Source organism: Ambystoma mexicanum, chromosome 1q, assembly GCF_040938575.1.
Source record: "Ambystoma mexicanum isolate Mex_15411 chromosome 1q, UKY_AmexF1_1, whole genome shotgun sequence".
Taxonomy (NCBI): domain Eukaryota; kingdom Metazoa; phylum Chordata; class Amphibia; order Caudata; family Ambystomatidae; genus Ambystoma; species Ambystoma mexicanum.
Window position 1 is genome coordinate 1,407,774,468 of NC_090922.1, and position 14,173 is coordinate 1,407,788,640.

The window sequence follows — 14,173 nt, forward strand, 5'->3', positions numbered from 1 at the left end:
AGTCCAAGAAGCGGTTGCTGAGTCTTCAGGATATGAAACAAAGTAGCGCGCTGGAACGCAGTAAACAACAGAGTTTCAGAATACAAACATAAAATCAGAAGCACTGGATTTCAGCATTGTGAATGTTTAAATAGTTGACACGTGACTCGCCACGTCCACGTGATTGCGGGGGAGCGTGTCAATCGTGGTGACCTTGCGGCGTACCAACGCACCGCCGCATAGTCGCCATGGCGACCATCCCAACACCTTCCAGCATGTGTAGAACGGCTTGCTTTGGACTCATCAGATGCCCTGAGTGTAGGGAGGACAGCGCTTAGTATCCGCGGTCCTGAAATCAGCAGGCATGACAAAAGGCCATCAGGTGGGTGTAGTTTGGGTTAATTGCCTGACTATGTCTGGCCCTCGGGTTGGGGCATGTCAGGTAAACAGATTTCATATTAGTCCATTGTCTGTTACATGTAAAGAAGTGTTCAGGTTGGAAATGGGGGGCGGTAGAATTCTTGAGTATCCTAAGAGGTAGGATGGAGAAAAGGTGTTATACAGGATTATAGTTCTCTTACTAGGGGGTTGGTGGAGGTTGTGGAGTGAACAAGAATGACCAGAGTTTTTATTGTGATCTGTACAGGGGGGATTGTGGGAATGGTAGTGTGTTGTCAATGCCGTATACTAGGTGTTCGGGACAGAATAACCAGAGTGACGTGAAGAAGAATGATGGGGAGTATTCGGATAGGGAACAGGAAAGCAGGGATTCTGAGAGAGACGGTTTCTGAACGCAACGGGTGTGGGATCCTAGGAGATTTGCTACATACAGAGAGGATGGTAGATTTGGGTAAGATAGATTCAACGGGAGGAAGGTGGGTAAATGTATTATAGCCTACAACGGCCTCAGGTATATCTTTCCCCTCTCCCTCTTCCCCGGTACAATACCACGTCTCACCTGGGGCAATTCCCTGAACATAACCCCGGGTTCCCCTACTCAGGTGATCCTCCCTCGCTCGTCCACACCCAGGGTTGGTATCTGAGAGCGCCAGTCATTCCTTGGCCACCTGAATAAGGGATTCTTGAGGTCTACTCAGGAGAATACCCTCAGGTTTCTCACATCTCCTACCCATAGGAGACGATGTAGAAATGGATCCGGGCGCTACTGGAGTTTCTCTTTCACCCGAAAAGATAGTTACCAGAAGCAGGTCCGAAGATTTGTGTGATGAGGATTTCCTAAAATTCACAAAGCCGAGTGCTGTATTGCACGGTATATCCAGAGTCGAGTGCAGAGGAAAAGGTGAGGATAGTGAAGTTCAGAAGCAAGAAATGCCCAATAGTCCGTTAGGTAGGCACCCAAGTCAAGAAGAGGAAGAGAGTCTTGGTGATTCTGAAACTCTTAAAATAGCATATTGGCAAGAAAGTAAACTCAAAGTTCACGGGACCTCAGATCATTTAATACACCCTGAAGACAGAAAGGAGGAGCATGCAACTGTTGATACAGAACATTTCCCTGCACTTCCTGAGGATCCCATGCAAAGAACAGATTTACTTAGCATGTGTCATGGTCATGAAGTCAGGGGCACAGGCATGCAGGCGTCGCATGCACAGGAGACCTGGGTGGACACTGTCCTGGCGCCTTTGGCAAGCTACTATCAAAAATACATGCCTTGGAGGCATATATTGATTGTGGAGCTGTGGGTAACTACATTGACCAAGATTTGGCTCTCCGAATAGGCCTTCCTCTTCCACAGAAACAGAAATCGGAAAACATCACTGCTGTGGGTGGTTCTCAGCTATTGTAACGCTCACCTGGCTCCCACGGAGGCGCTGGTCTGGTCTGGGTTGCAGTGTCCTCTTCAAGCATGATGCGCAGAATTCGGACCACCGATTGAACAGGACCCCCAAATCTTGCTTGTCTGGCCCGTAGGAATATCCTTCTGCAGATGAGAAAGGGGATTAACTGTCTGCTGAATAGTGTGCTTGCTCCCCCCTTTTCCCCCTTCGTCCTTCTCTGACTTCCTACAAAACCCCCGGTTTAAGCTCACCTTATGGTTTGGAAGGATGAACTCTCCATCCTGCTTCTGGTGCAGGGGCGCACGTTCGTCCAGTTACTTCACTGGTTTTTAGAATGGCGCTGGCAAATCCACTTGACTTTTCTGAGCGATACGCCGTAAGTATGAAGATGCAAAAGTTCAAGTGTGAGCCTCCTTTTATGTTGTTTTTCCTAACCTGTGATCTGTCCTTTATTTCAGGTGCAGAACAAAGGCGATGCGTTGAGCGGTTAAATTGCCGGTGGTAAAATTAGGTGAGTTAGTGATGAGGGTGACCCCTCTAAATGTCTTTATAATTCCCCAGTAATGTCTTTTGTCCTTTCCCCATAGGGGCTGGGGTGCGGTACCTACCAAAGATGCGGCGCCGACCCGAGATGTGGAATGGTTCACCAAGAAAATCTGGTGAGTAATATGGCTGAAAGTTCGGCTTTCCTCTTGTGTTCCCTTGCTCACCTTTTGTCTCTTCTTCTCTCCCCTAGGTGCAGAGATGTGGCGACCGGTGCTGAGAGCCGCGATGGAGCCGGGCGGCGTCTCGGGAACAGGTGAGTGAAGCGCGGCTCTGCAGCGAGCAACGCGGTGCTTTTAAAAGGAAGTCTTCCTTCAGGAATGCTGGCGTGAAGATTCCGGATGCAGGTAAGAAGGTTGAATAAGTTCTTGGTTTTCACCTTTCTCTTCTCTTCTTTCCTTACAGGTGTTCCAGGTTCGAGGCGGGCGTGGCTGGAGTCCAGGTACAGGAGCAGACATGGTGAGCATTCAGCTGCTGGGATGCAGAACAACGCGAAGCACGTGTGGCTGTCCGGGCGTGGCTTAAATAGCCTTGGAAGAAGTTCCAGGTGAGTATTCTTCCACAGCCCCACCCAAGTAACAAAATAGTTCCTTCAGAAAAATAGTCCCTCCTAAGCCTCATTTGGCTTGGTTCTTCATGCAGCATGGTCTGCATCAGGTGAGTGTGCAGCATGGTCTGCTTCAGGTAAGTGCACCAAACACTTCCCCTTATGAGCCTGGTGCCTATGGTGCTAGGACTAATGTCCAACATGAGCCTGGCGCCAACGGCACCAGGACAGAGTCCAAAGAGCCCCTATAAAGGGCCGCTGGGCTTTTACCCGGGGGCGTGATGCCTGCTCCCGGGGGTGCTGGGCCTGGCCTGGTTCTCCGAGGGTAGGCATCATGACAGCTATCATATAGCCCAGTGACACAATGCACCGAGAAAGTCAAGCTTCTGTGTCAGGACATGCATCAAGAGGACATTACTTTCGATCTCATCGGTGCTCCTCAGTTCCAGATGATATTGGGAATTCCCTGGCTGGAGACACACAATCCTAGGATCGACTGACGAAAACGAGTTCTGACATTTCCTCATGATTGTGCCGTCACATGTTACAAAAAAGATGACACTAATCTGAAACCGAACAAAGGAATCATGTTGGGTCTCATCAGCTCCTTACCGCTTGAATACCAAGATTACCAGGATGTTTTCAAAAAAGAGAAAGCCAACATTCTGCCCCCGCACAGACCCTATGATTGTCAAATAGATCTTGTAACCGGAGCCCAGATCCCTTGCAGCCGAATTTGCGCTCTGACAGGACAGGAAAATCAGCATCTTAGAACTTACCTGGATCAGTACCTGGCGAACGGTTTCATTCGCCGGTCCAAGTCACCTGCCTCCTCGCCTCTTATTCTTTGTGCCTAAAAAGGAGGGGGACTTAAGAACTTGCATCGACTATAGAGCCATCAATCAGATCACAGTAAAAAATCGATATATTTACCACTTATACCAGAGCTCTTGGACCAAGTGAAAGATTCTCAAATCTACATAAAACAGGATTTAAGAGGAGCATACCATCTTGTAAGAGTAAAAGAGGGAGACAAGTGGAAAACGGCCTTCCGCATGAAGTACGGCCTCTTTGAATATCAGGGTTTGCAATGCCCCTGCGGCGTTCCAATTCTTTATGAATGATGTACTCCATGAACTACTGGATGTTTGCGCTCTTGTTTACATTGACGACATTCTTATATACTCAAATTCCATGGAAGAACATGTAGGCCATGCCCGGGCAGTCTTAGAGAAGCTTCAACAACACCAATTGTATGGCAAGTTGAATTTTTTTTTCCATGTAACCGAGGTCGAGTTTCTCGGTTTCATGCTCACACCACAGGGCGTACATATGGATACACGAAAGGTGGATGCAATCCTCCAATGGCCCTCAGAAATATCCATGAAAGGATTGCAAAGCGTGCTCGGATTCGCCAACTTTTATCATCAGTTTATACCTGGGTTTTCACAAATTGTACATCCAATTACCTCCTTGTTAAAGAAAAATCCAAAGGTCCATTGGTCGACAGAAGCTTAAGAAGCCTTCCAGAAGTTGAAACTAGCATTCACTACAGCATCAGTCCTTCGATACCCACGACCAGACCTACCTTACATAGTTGAGACAGATGCATCAAAAATAGCCATGGGAGCAGTATTGTCACAACAAGACCCTGAAACAGGACAACTACACCCGTCGCATTCTGGTCCTGCAAATTTTCAGCCCCCGAGTTGAACTAAGCCATCACAGATAAAGAATTAGTAGCGATTAAAGCAGCATTCAAGGCCTGGCGACATTACCTTATTGGGGCGATACATACGGTCACTGTCATCACGGACCACCGTAACGTGCAATACTTGAAAACTGCCAAAGCACAATCCTCGCGTCAACTTCATTGGGCTCTCTTTTTCGCGGAATACGATTTTATTATCACTTATAGACCTGGAGTATGCAATGGGAAAGCAGACGCTCTGTCAGGCATGAATGAAGAAAAAGAGGCTTTTACAGCATACGACCCTGTGGCCATAATTCCTGAGGAAAGGTTTCAAACCAGAATAGCTGTCACCATGTGTGTGGATGACCAAAGAACCACTTTGCAATCCCCGATGGATCAATCAACACAACAGGAATGGCTTTTAAAAGATGACCAGTACACCATCAAAGACAATCTACCGTATTTCCAAGGACAGTTATATGTCCAAGACCAAGAACTGCAAAAGCAAATCATCACAAATTACCACGAATCATTAGCGGAAGGACACCCAGGAATAGCCAAAACTCAGGCTAAGGTAAAACAAAACTACTGGTGGCCAACCTGGCGAAAAGACATTGCCCAATTTATTGAAACCTGCGGTGTCTGTGCACAATACAAGTCTCAGAAACAGAACCCTGCTGACTTACTACATCCCCTAACAATACGGCCAGCACCTTGGTATACCCTGTCGATGGACTTCATCATGGATCTTCCACCCTGTAATGGATACAACACCATATTAGTCGTTGTGGATTTATTCTCCAAAATGGCCCATTCATCCCTCTGAAGGGACTCCCAACTGCGTCAACTCTCGCTTCTGTGTTCCTAGAACAAATCGTACGATTGCATGGATTTCCATCAATATTAGAATCTGATTGCAGAACTCAATTTGTTTCTGCCTTTTGGAGAAAGTGTTGTACGATTGCCAAAATCGATCTCCGGTTGTCCACAAGCCATCACCCTCAAACTGATGGGCAAACTGAAAGAACCAACCAAACTTTAGAGAAATATCTCGGGTGTATGTTGCAACAGTCAGAGGATTCTTGGACAAATATACTCTGGATAGCTGAGTATGCATACAACAACTCAGTTCACACAAGCACAGGGAAAACTCCATTCTACACTGTGCACGGAAGACATCCGAGGACATCAGTATTTGATCCACCCGAAACCCTGGAAATTCCAGCCATAAAAAACGTACATAAAACCATCACTCAGGTTCTTAAGGAGGTGACAGAGCATCTGACCAAGGCTAAGGAAAGACAAAAACTGTTTGCTGATAGACATCGGAAGGAAGCTCCCGCCTACCAGATTGGAGAAAAGGTATGGTTAGCATCCAAATATATTCCCCTGAAGGGGCCAAGAGCTTTCCACCCAAGATACGTGGGCCCCTATACTATAAAGTCCATAATCAATCCTGTCGCCATGAAAATGGAGTTCCCAACTCACATGAAAATTCACCCTGTATTACATGTCTCTCTCCTCAAACCGATGAAATCCAATACACGGCTTAGACCTCTGCCAGAGCCCGAAGTAATAGATGGAGAACCAGAATATGAAGTCAAATCCATCCTGGACTCCAAGGTGTTTTGATCAAAATTGTATTACCTGATTGACTGGAAAGGTTACGGACCTCAAGACCGAACTTGGGAACCCAGTGAACACGTCCATGCTCCACGTTTAGTCAGACAGTTCCATCGCAATAATCCCAAACCAGGACCGGGAGGAGAACCACCCTTGAGAAGGGCCTTAAGGGGGAGTGCTGTCATGGTCATGAAGTCAGGGGCACAGGCATGCAGGGGTTGCATGCACAGGAGACCTGGGTGGACACTGTCCTGGTAGCTTTGGCGCCAGGCTCATGAACAAAAGTAAACAAGAACATCCATTTAACACCATAAGACTTTTATTATGGACATAGAACTTCAGATGCATTAACCTTGAAAATGCCATCCATTAAGCAGGATGCATTAACCTTGAACATTCCATCCATTCAGCAGCCCCAAGTGTATTCTTGGGTGTGGCTGCTAATGGATTGCCTTCGCACGTGCTCACTCTCTAGGAGTGGCAGGGTGTGGCTGGTCAGCCGGCCCTAATGAGCGTGCCCACGAGCTCAGCTATATAAGCTGCCCCGATCCTCAAGACAGACGCTTCACGTTATTCTGCACTTGCAAGCAGTGTAACGCTCACTGTCGCCTGAGGTCAGACTTACCTTTGAAGATCCTGCTTCCTGGAAATCCTGCTTCCTGCTAGCATACTTACCAACTGGGGGAAGCTGTTCTTACCTGTACATCTCTTCAGGGAACCAGGTATTCATCTTTACACTTTCCGGAACACTGATATCTTTATCTAGGCACCACAGCACGACACGCTCCATCGTCGACAGCAGCGCCTGCAAGGAAAAACAGAAGACAAGGTTAGACAACAAAAAAACAGTCAGTTTAAGGTTGCGCTTCACCATACTTCGCACTTTCCCTTACACCATCACTTACCTGCTGTTCAGCATTGCGGTTGCATCCATCTTACATCCGGCCGCGTCTCACGTCTCACAGCTGCAAGGAAATGTCTTTGACTTCATGTTAGCAAACATGTGTTCACAAGCACAAATAAAAAGATGGTTTCAACAAAGATGTACGCCAAGGGAAGACCATTGGATCCAGAGGGTGACTCCCTTCCCCTCGATTTTTAGGTAGGATGGCAAGAGTGTCTCTTTATCCAACAGTTCCGTTGTCCTCTCACTGGATTTACAAAGTTCTTGTTCAAACAATACCCTGGCAGGAATCCTTGTATGGGTTTTTTCAGACCTGCTGGTATACTCCCTTGTCAGGTATAGTCCCACAATATCAAAATCTTTACAAAACTTCCAATGCCTGGTATGCTTGCTTACCAGGACATCTTTCACGGGCTTCTTAGATCCCCTGGTATACTCCCCTGCCAGACATCTTCTCATAATGTTATAATCTCTTGTAACTTTTGCGGACTGTCTGGTGTACTCCCCTGCCAGGAATCCTTATAGACTATGCCAAAGAGGGAAAAGATCTAAAACTGCGCCTGAAAGCACGAGGATACCCCAAAAAATCTATTAATTCTGCATATAGAAGGGCACAACATGCCAATAGAGAACGATGCCTCCACCGCGAAGCCAAAACTCAAGAAAATAGATTAACCTGTGTAAGCACATTTAACCCCATTAGCAATGGACTTAGAAGAATGATTAAAAAACATTGGCATATACTATCCACCGAAGACTTCTGCCCGGTTCAGCCGAGATTTGCTTTTAAGCGGCAAAGAAACTTTAGAGATATTTTGGTACACACCTATCCCATCGAACGCAAACCGCTGTCTCAAATCTCACTTTGGAACTTACCCCTTGTCGTTGGCCATTTTAAATGTGGCCAATGTTCGGTGTGCTCGCTTATAAATGTAAAAACCCTCCACTTAAGTGGCACCATCTGGACACTGAAAAAGTTTTCTAACTGTCTGTCAGAGTGGGTTATCTATGGCATTAGATGCCCGTGCAACCTCCTATATTTAGCAAAAGCTAGCAGACCGATTAGACAGCGAATATGAGAACACAGGTCGTGTGTTAAAAAAAAGATAGATAAAAAACAGTTGGTTGCCCACTACACAACAGCCAAACACAAACACACTGACATGCAGTGGTTTGTGATTAAAAAAATTCTGTCCTCAATCAGAGGCGGTAATAGAACTTTGGCACTTAGTGTAGCTGACCAACGGTGGATTTACATCCTCAATAGTCAACCACGGTTTAAATATATCAGTGGAATGGAACAGCTTTTTAGGCTAATGCGTCCACAGGGATCAGGGATTGTTTTTCCCCTGTCTCTCTCTTGGTATGTACATGCCTGCAACATTTTTCATAAATCTGATGACGCCCACCTGTGCTGGGTCTCTGTGGCACTTTCCTCTTAGCTAGTTTCTTCGCTAGTCCTCTGAGGTTACTCCCTTTGACATCGTCTATACTGTATGCTCTACCACTTTGCCGGGGCCGGTTTTTGTACTGTGGTTTTTTCCACATATGGACTCACCTCCTATCTCTCTTTTTTTTACTCACACCAGACTGATGTTTATGTGTGGCTCTACACACAGTCTGATTTTGAGTTTACTTTCTTCCATAGACCCTAGTGCTTTTCTGTTGTTTGCACATGACGAATGGTTTGCACCCAAACATTCCCACTTTTTTGTGGCAGTGGGTTTTTCTTTCCAGAACCAGTCGTTTTCACTTTGTGCGGCAGCCACTTTTGTAGCAATGAGCCCACGACTGTGTCTCCCTGTCTCTTTAACACGAGTCTTTCATCACGTCTTATGTCTCTTTAAAAGATGCGCTGACATCCGATCGTTAGTCACGTGTCCAACACAACCAGGCTGACATCATTGAGAGGCGTCACTAGGCGCTCTATAAAAACTTTCATACTTTAGATGGAGTTCCACCCGACGAGCAGATTTGTTTAGGAATACGGCACATACAGGAAACAAGTAAGTGTTTCACGGCTTCACGTGGGTTTTTTCTTTGACCGCGTTTTTTCTTTGACCGCGTTTCTCATTCACTGTCTGACAGAGTCATCCTGTTTACCGTTCAGTCCACGGTCTTAAAATGTAAGAAATCTTACAGATAGTGAGTCTGGTAGTACCAGGTACCCTTCTGTAAACTATGTTGATTCAACATCCCCATCACCGTTATTAACGGCGGGGTGAGTACACACGGTAAGACTGACTTTTGGCATTTTGCTTTTCTGTTTGTCTATTGTGCTCACTAGGTCGGCTTAATAGTGACAAATGCACATCAGCTGTGTACCCTCAATGTGCTTACCAGCATCTATCAGTTCCATTGTGATTTTGGCGACAAGCACGAACTTCATTTGCTCGAGCAAGCCCTGTTATGTATCCATTTTAGGATTTTTTTTGTAACCACTCGTTCGATTGCATTTACATGTAGCTAATAAATGCTTCGTATCCTATTCTCACTCAGATTGGGATCCAAATCCTAATTATACACCACGTGTGTTACCGCCCGCAAACACAAACTGTTTAAGAAGGTAAACAGTTTGCATTCAGCCTTTTTATATGTATTCTATCATGGCGGAAAGCGTGAATCCTCAATATCCGTCTCTTTTGATCTTATTAGGTTAAAACCTTGCCACTGTGTTGTGTAAAAAACCGTCGCATTCCAGTTGGACTTTTCCACCTACGGAACCAGTTTTACCACTTGAATGTAAGCACTATCACGCTGTACTTAGTTACTGTCATACATAAATAACTTGCGGCTTGAATATTAGTGAGCTTAAGCCTCCTGGCAACTCGGTAGCCTCATAAAATACACAAAGTATTTTGTTTTTTCTATTCAGAATGAATACACTATGGCTTAAATATAAATAGCTGAGGAAAGTATAAATGGACAGAACATGTCGCCTAAATCACTTTAACTTTCCCTTTTACGTAAAACCAGGTGTTCTTTTGCCACAGGATCGTATTTCATCACTTAAAACCTGGGCAGTATGTGAAAAGAAATCATCCACTTAAGTGACGTTATTCATCATCGTCCCTTTTTACCTCATTCGAACTGGTGAAGAAAGTAAGATAATTTTCTAGAGCTATATGTCACACTATTGTATCTATATGTCAGTTTTAATTTCTCACCTGTATTTAAATAGATTATCGGTTTTATATAATTCATTTCTCGTTTTTACAATGCTAGACATGTGGTATCTGGCTAAACCATTTATAAAGGCGACTTCACCATAATTAGCACAGTAGACAGTATGATTAATTGTTGAAAACATGTAAGCAACTTGTTTGATGAATTAATTGTAAATGTGTTTTTTTTAGATCAATGATGTTGAACATACATCACTTTTTGGGGTAAAACCTTGTACGTGAAGACACGCGGGAAGAAATCCTTTGTCCTGAAGATGGCCTTGGCACCTTTTTTCCGAATGGACAACAGAGAGGAGGTCTAATTCGTTACATGGCCGAAACATGTCGACACCTAATCTCTCAATGAACGTCTAAATTTAGCAGTTTCATTAATTAACCTGCCAAAAGAACCTTTCTCTTTGTCATATCTATTTTGACATACCCCTTTTTAGTGTTGATTTTTTCAGTGTTGCTTTTTTAGAACAAATATGTATGAATACACCATATTTGTTTTACTATTTTTTTTAATCTTATTCAAAAGAAATTTTCTTTAGCTATAATCATCGCATATGTCTTTTTGTGCTGACAACTGTTCTATAAGTCATAGACATAGAATGTATTTTGTTGATGTAATTGTCCTAGTGTGACCAATACTCTTTTCTCGCAACTCCCATTTCGATTAAGAGAGGGGTAATCAATTCTCTGTGCTTCGGCACCCCTTTGTTTCATATATATTTACCCTTTTGAGAATGGTTTCCCCGGTAACAAAAAATTGGGTAATTACCATTTCATTATATAGATGGTATACTCCTCTGCCAGGACTTCTTATTCAGATTTTCTTTACTATACCACAGTAGCATATATTCTGAGGTGCTCGGTATGCTTGCCTATGGTAACACTTGCTTCATCTTTTCCCCACATTGGCATCTCATGCATCTTTACTTGCTTGGAGCTTGTTGCTGCACTTTGTCTTGTCTGCACTCAAATATTCTTCTTTCTGGGTATTGAATTATTGGGTTTTGTCTGCATTCAAATCACTTGAGTATTGTCGGTATTAGCAATCGTATACCATTAAGTCACTCAGTTGCATGCGTGCCAGTACGTCCCGGGGTTCGCAGGGGCTCTGGGCGGACTCACTAGTCGTCCCAGTGTCTGCGACTTTTGGCGGGCCACTGCAATGAAGCTTGCTCACTGCTTTGGCTTCTCACACTGTGCAGACATTTCACCAGTGTTTCCTGCAGCTCTGCGATCACTCGCCGGCTTTCCTCTGTGGCTCCCAGTGCTCCGACAGACCTTCAGTGTGCCTGCAGCGCCTCTCCTCGATTCTTGCCACTCTGGTATGTGTGTCTCTCATTTGTGAGCCGCGCCTGGATTTGCACGTCTTCTCCAGCTAGCTCCACTCCCACACTGCCTGTTCAATTAGTGCAGATGCCATTTTTAAATGTCCTGCGCAAAGTAGGCCCAGCAAAACAACTAGCATGAATGTTCGGCTTTGGGCTTCTCTTGATTTGCATAAATTCCTTCCTCCTCGTCTCAGTACCTGAGGGGTTATGGGCGTTGAAGTCCATAGATGTTATTGGTTTTCTTAATTTATGTGGTTCAAAAGTCTCACATAAAGACACATCAAAACCAGAAGATGTTAGGTGTGAGTTGTGAATGTTTGAGTCATAGATGGGGGGATTTGACTAGAGTGATAAAGAGGAAAGGTTTTCTGTCACACTCACCTGTGTCACTGCAGGAGCGATGGACAAGCCTCCCTTGACCCCGAGTATTCACTTCCCCTGTTTCACCCGGAGGAATAACTGTCAAATACAAGGTGTACACTCACTGAATTCACCCGATTCCCCAGGGCCCTTCCCTTCTCTTTACTGTGTGCTGTGATGTCCCCCTATGGGCTTACCTTGATCTTTAGTAGGGTGTGCACTCCATCCTGCATTTGCAGGGGAGCGATTCACTCATGTGATTGGTGCCAATGTCTGTAGGCTGAGTTCAGATGCCAAACGCTGTTTTTATGCCTTCACAGCGAGGCCCAGAGTTCAAGGCGCTAGTTTCTTCACTGGCTAGAAAGTCCTTCCCACAAGTGAACGTTGCGCAGAGAATGTTGAGTGTCCAAATTGCCCGTATTGTCTTTGTTTGCTGGTATTTGGTTGGGTGAGTAGCGCTGCGTGTAGAAGCTAGCTGCTGAAAGGCTTGCGCAGCGCCTTCAATTCAAGCACGCCTGGTAATGTCTCTCCCTTTCCCTTGCAGAGCAGAATAAATTATGTGGTACTAGCGCCTCGAGTCCGGGTTCAGCGCTACTGGAGACTTGGTGGTTAGGTAAGTTTGCACAGAGGCTTTTGGTAAGTATGCACCGTGTAGAGAGAGAGAGAGCGCAGTGAAATAAGTGTCCACGTTATTGGCGCGAGCGCAATTAACAATGTCTCTTCTTTCTTACAGCGGTTTGTGCTCTCGTGCTACTAACCTGGATTCCAGCGTCGCAGAAGATTCGGTGAGTATGCGCAGCATTACTGATGTGCGCGTGTTAAAGCTTTCTTCTTTGTTCTTCCAGGTGCCGGTGTAGAAGTCCTCTCTTGACTGGCGATAGCTGCGGCGTGGAGTAAGAACCACGTAAGCTGAAGCAGGATGATCCGGATAAGGTAAGCAGAAGCAGGATGATCCAGAGCAGGTAAGCAGAAACAGGATGATCCGGAGCAGGTAAGCAGATGCTGACTGATCCAGAGCACAGCAAGTGTGTTGCTGATACAGCTCACAGTAAGCAACACAAAGCACTGGAAGAATCTTGGCTTATATAGCCAGCGACACCCAAACACTAGAGAGCTCATGCATAGTTCCCAACCTTTTTTGTCACCAAGGCGGGTGAAAACACCCGATTGTTTTTTTTGGCCGGTGAGAGGCCCATAGAAGTGAATGAGGGACTTGGCGGGTGATTCGTCTGCTTTCAAGGCAGGTGACACCCGCCAAAAGCGGGTGAGTTGAGAGCTATGGCTCATGAGTTATCATGCACTTCCTGTTTGGCAACAGGAAGTGGTAACCAGGAAGTTACTACAAACACTAGGAAGGAATGAAAGGAGGGATTTGTTATGGGTCCTTTGTGTGCCTATGCCAGGCCTTCCAAGCCTCCACCCAGCTTCCCCAACTACCTGCCTGATACCCATGACATTTTCTGACTTTTACATTAAAGGGGAACCGTTGGGTGACAACAAGCCATTAAGAACTCAGGTATTATAAGTTCTTCCCCAGGAGAAGGGGGGAATACCGCCTCTCACCTGATGGACTCAGGGTACCGGCCCAGAGGTTATCTCCCCCCATGTGATCCTACCTCATACAGCCGCCCCCAGGGTCAGGATCAGGTAGCGGCTGCCGTCCCTGGCCACATGGGAGGAGGTCCCTGCCAGGGAAACAGTGATGAGCCCATTGGATTCATCACACACCACAGTAATGAGGTGGGAGGGTGAGATCCCTTAGGTGAATTCTACCCCTATACAGCATCTGTTTAGTTCCTCCTAAATTCGCTCTTAGTTAGGGAAAGTCACCAGTTTTGTGATGTTTATGTACTCCCTGGTGCGGGCAGCTGTTGAGCGAACAAATAATGTAAAGGAGAGGACATATATTATCTACCTCACATGTTGATGGGCATCCTGTATTCTGTGTAGACTGTGTGGTACTGTGCAGCACGCTAGGGACCCACGTTTAAAGTCACCCCAAAAGAAGATTTCTGTCAGTAATGCCCTTTTGTTAGGCTGCTAGGACGTTCACAGAGCATCCAGTGTTGCATAGTCATAAACAAAAATGCACACAGGGGAAATACCATTAGAGAAAGTATCATCTCTGGGACAAATTTGTGAGTCACTTACTTTAAGATTTTAAGTGCCTCAGAAGCCCACACTTGTCCAGGTGGACTGTAGTCAGTTACTGACCGAGGA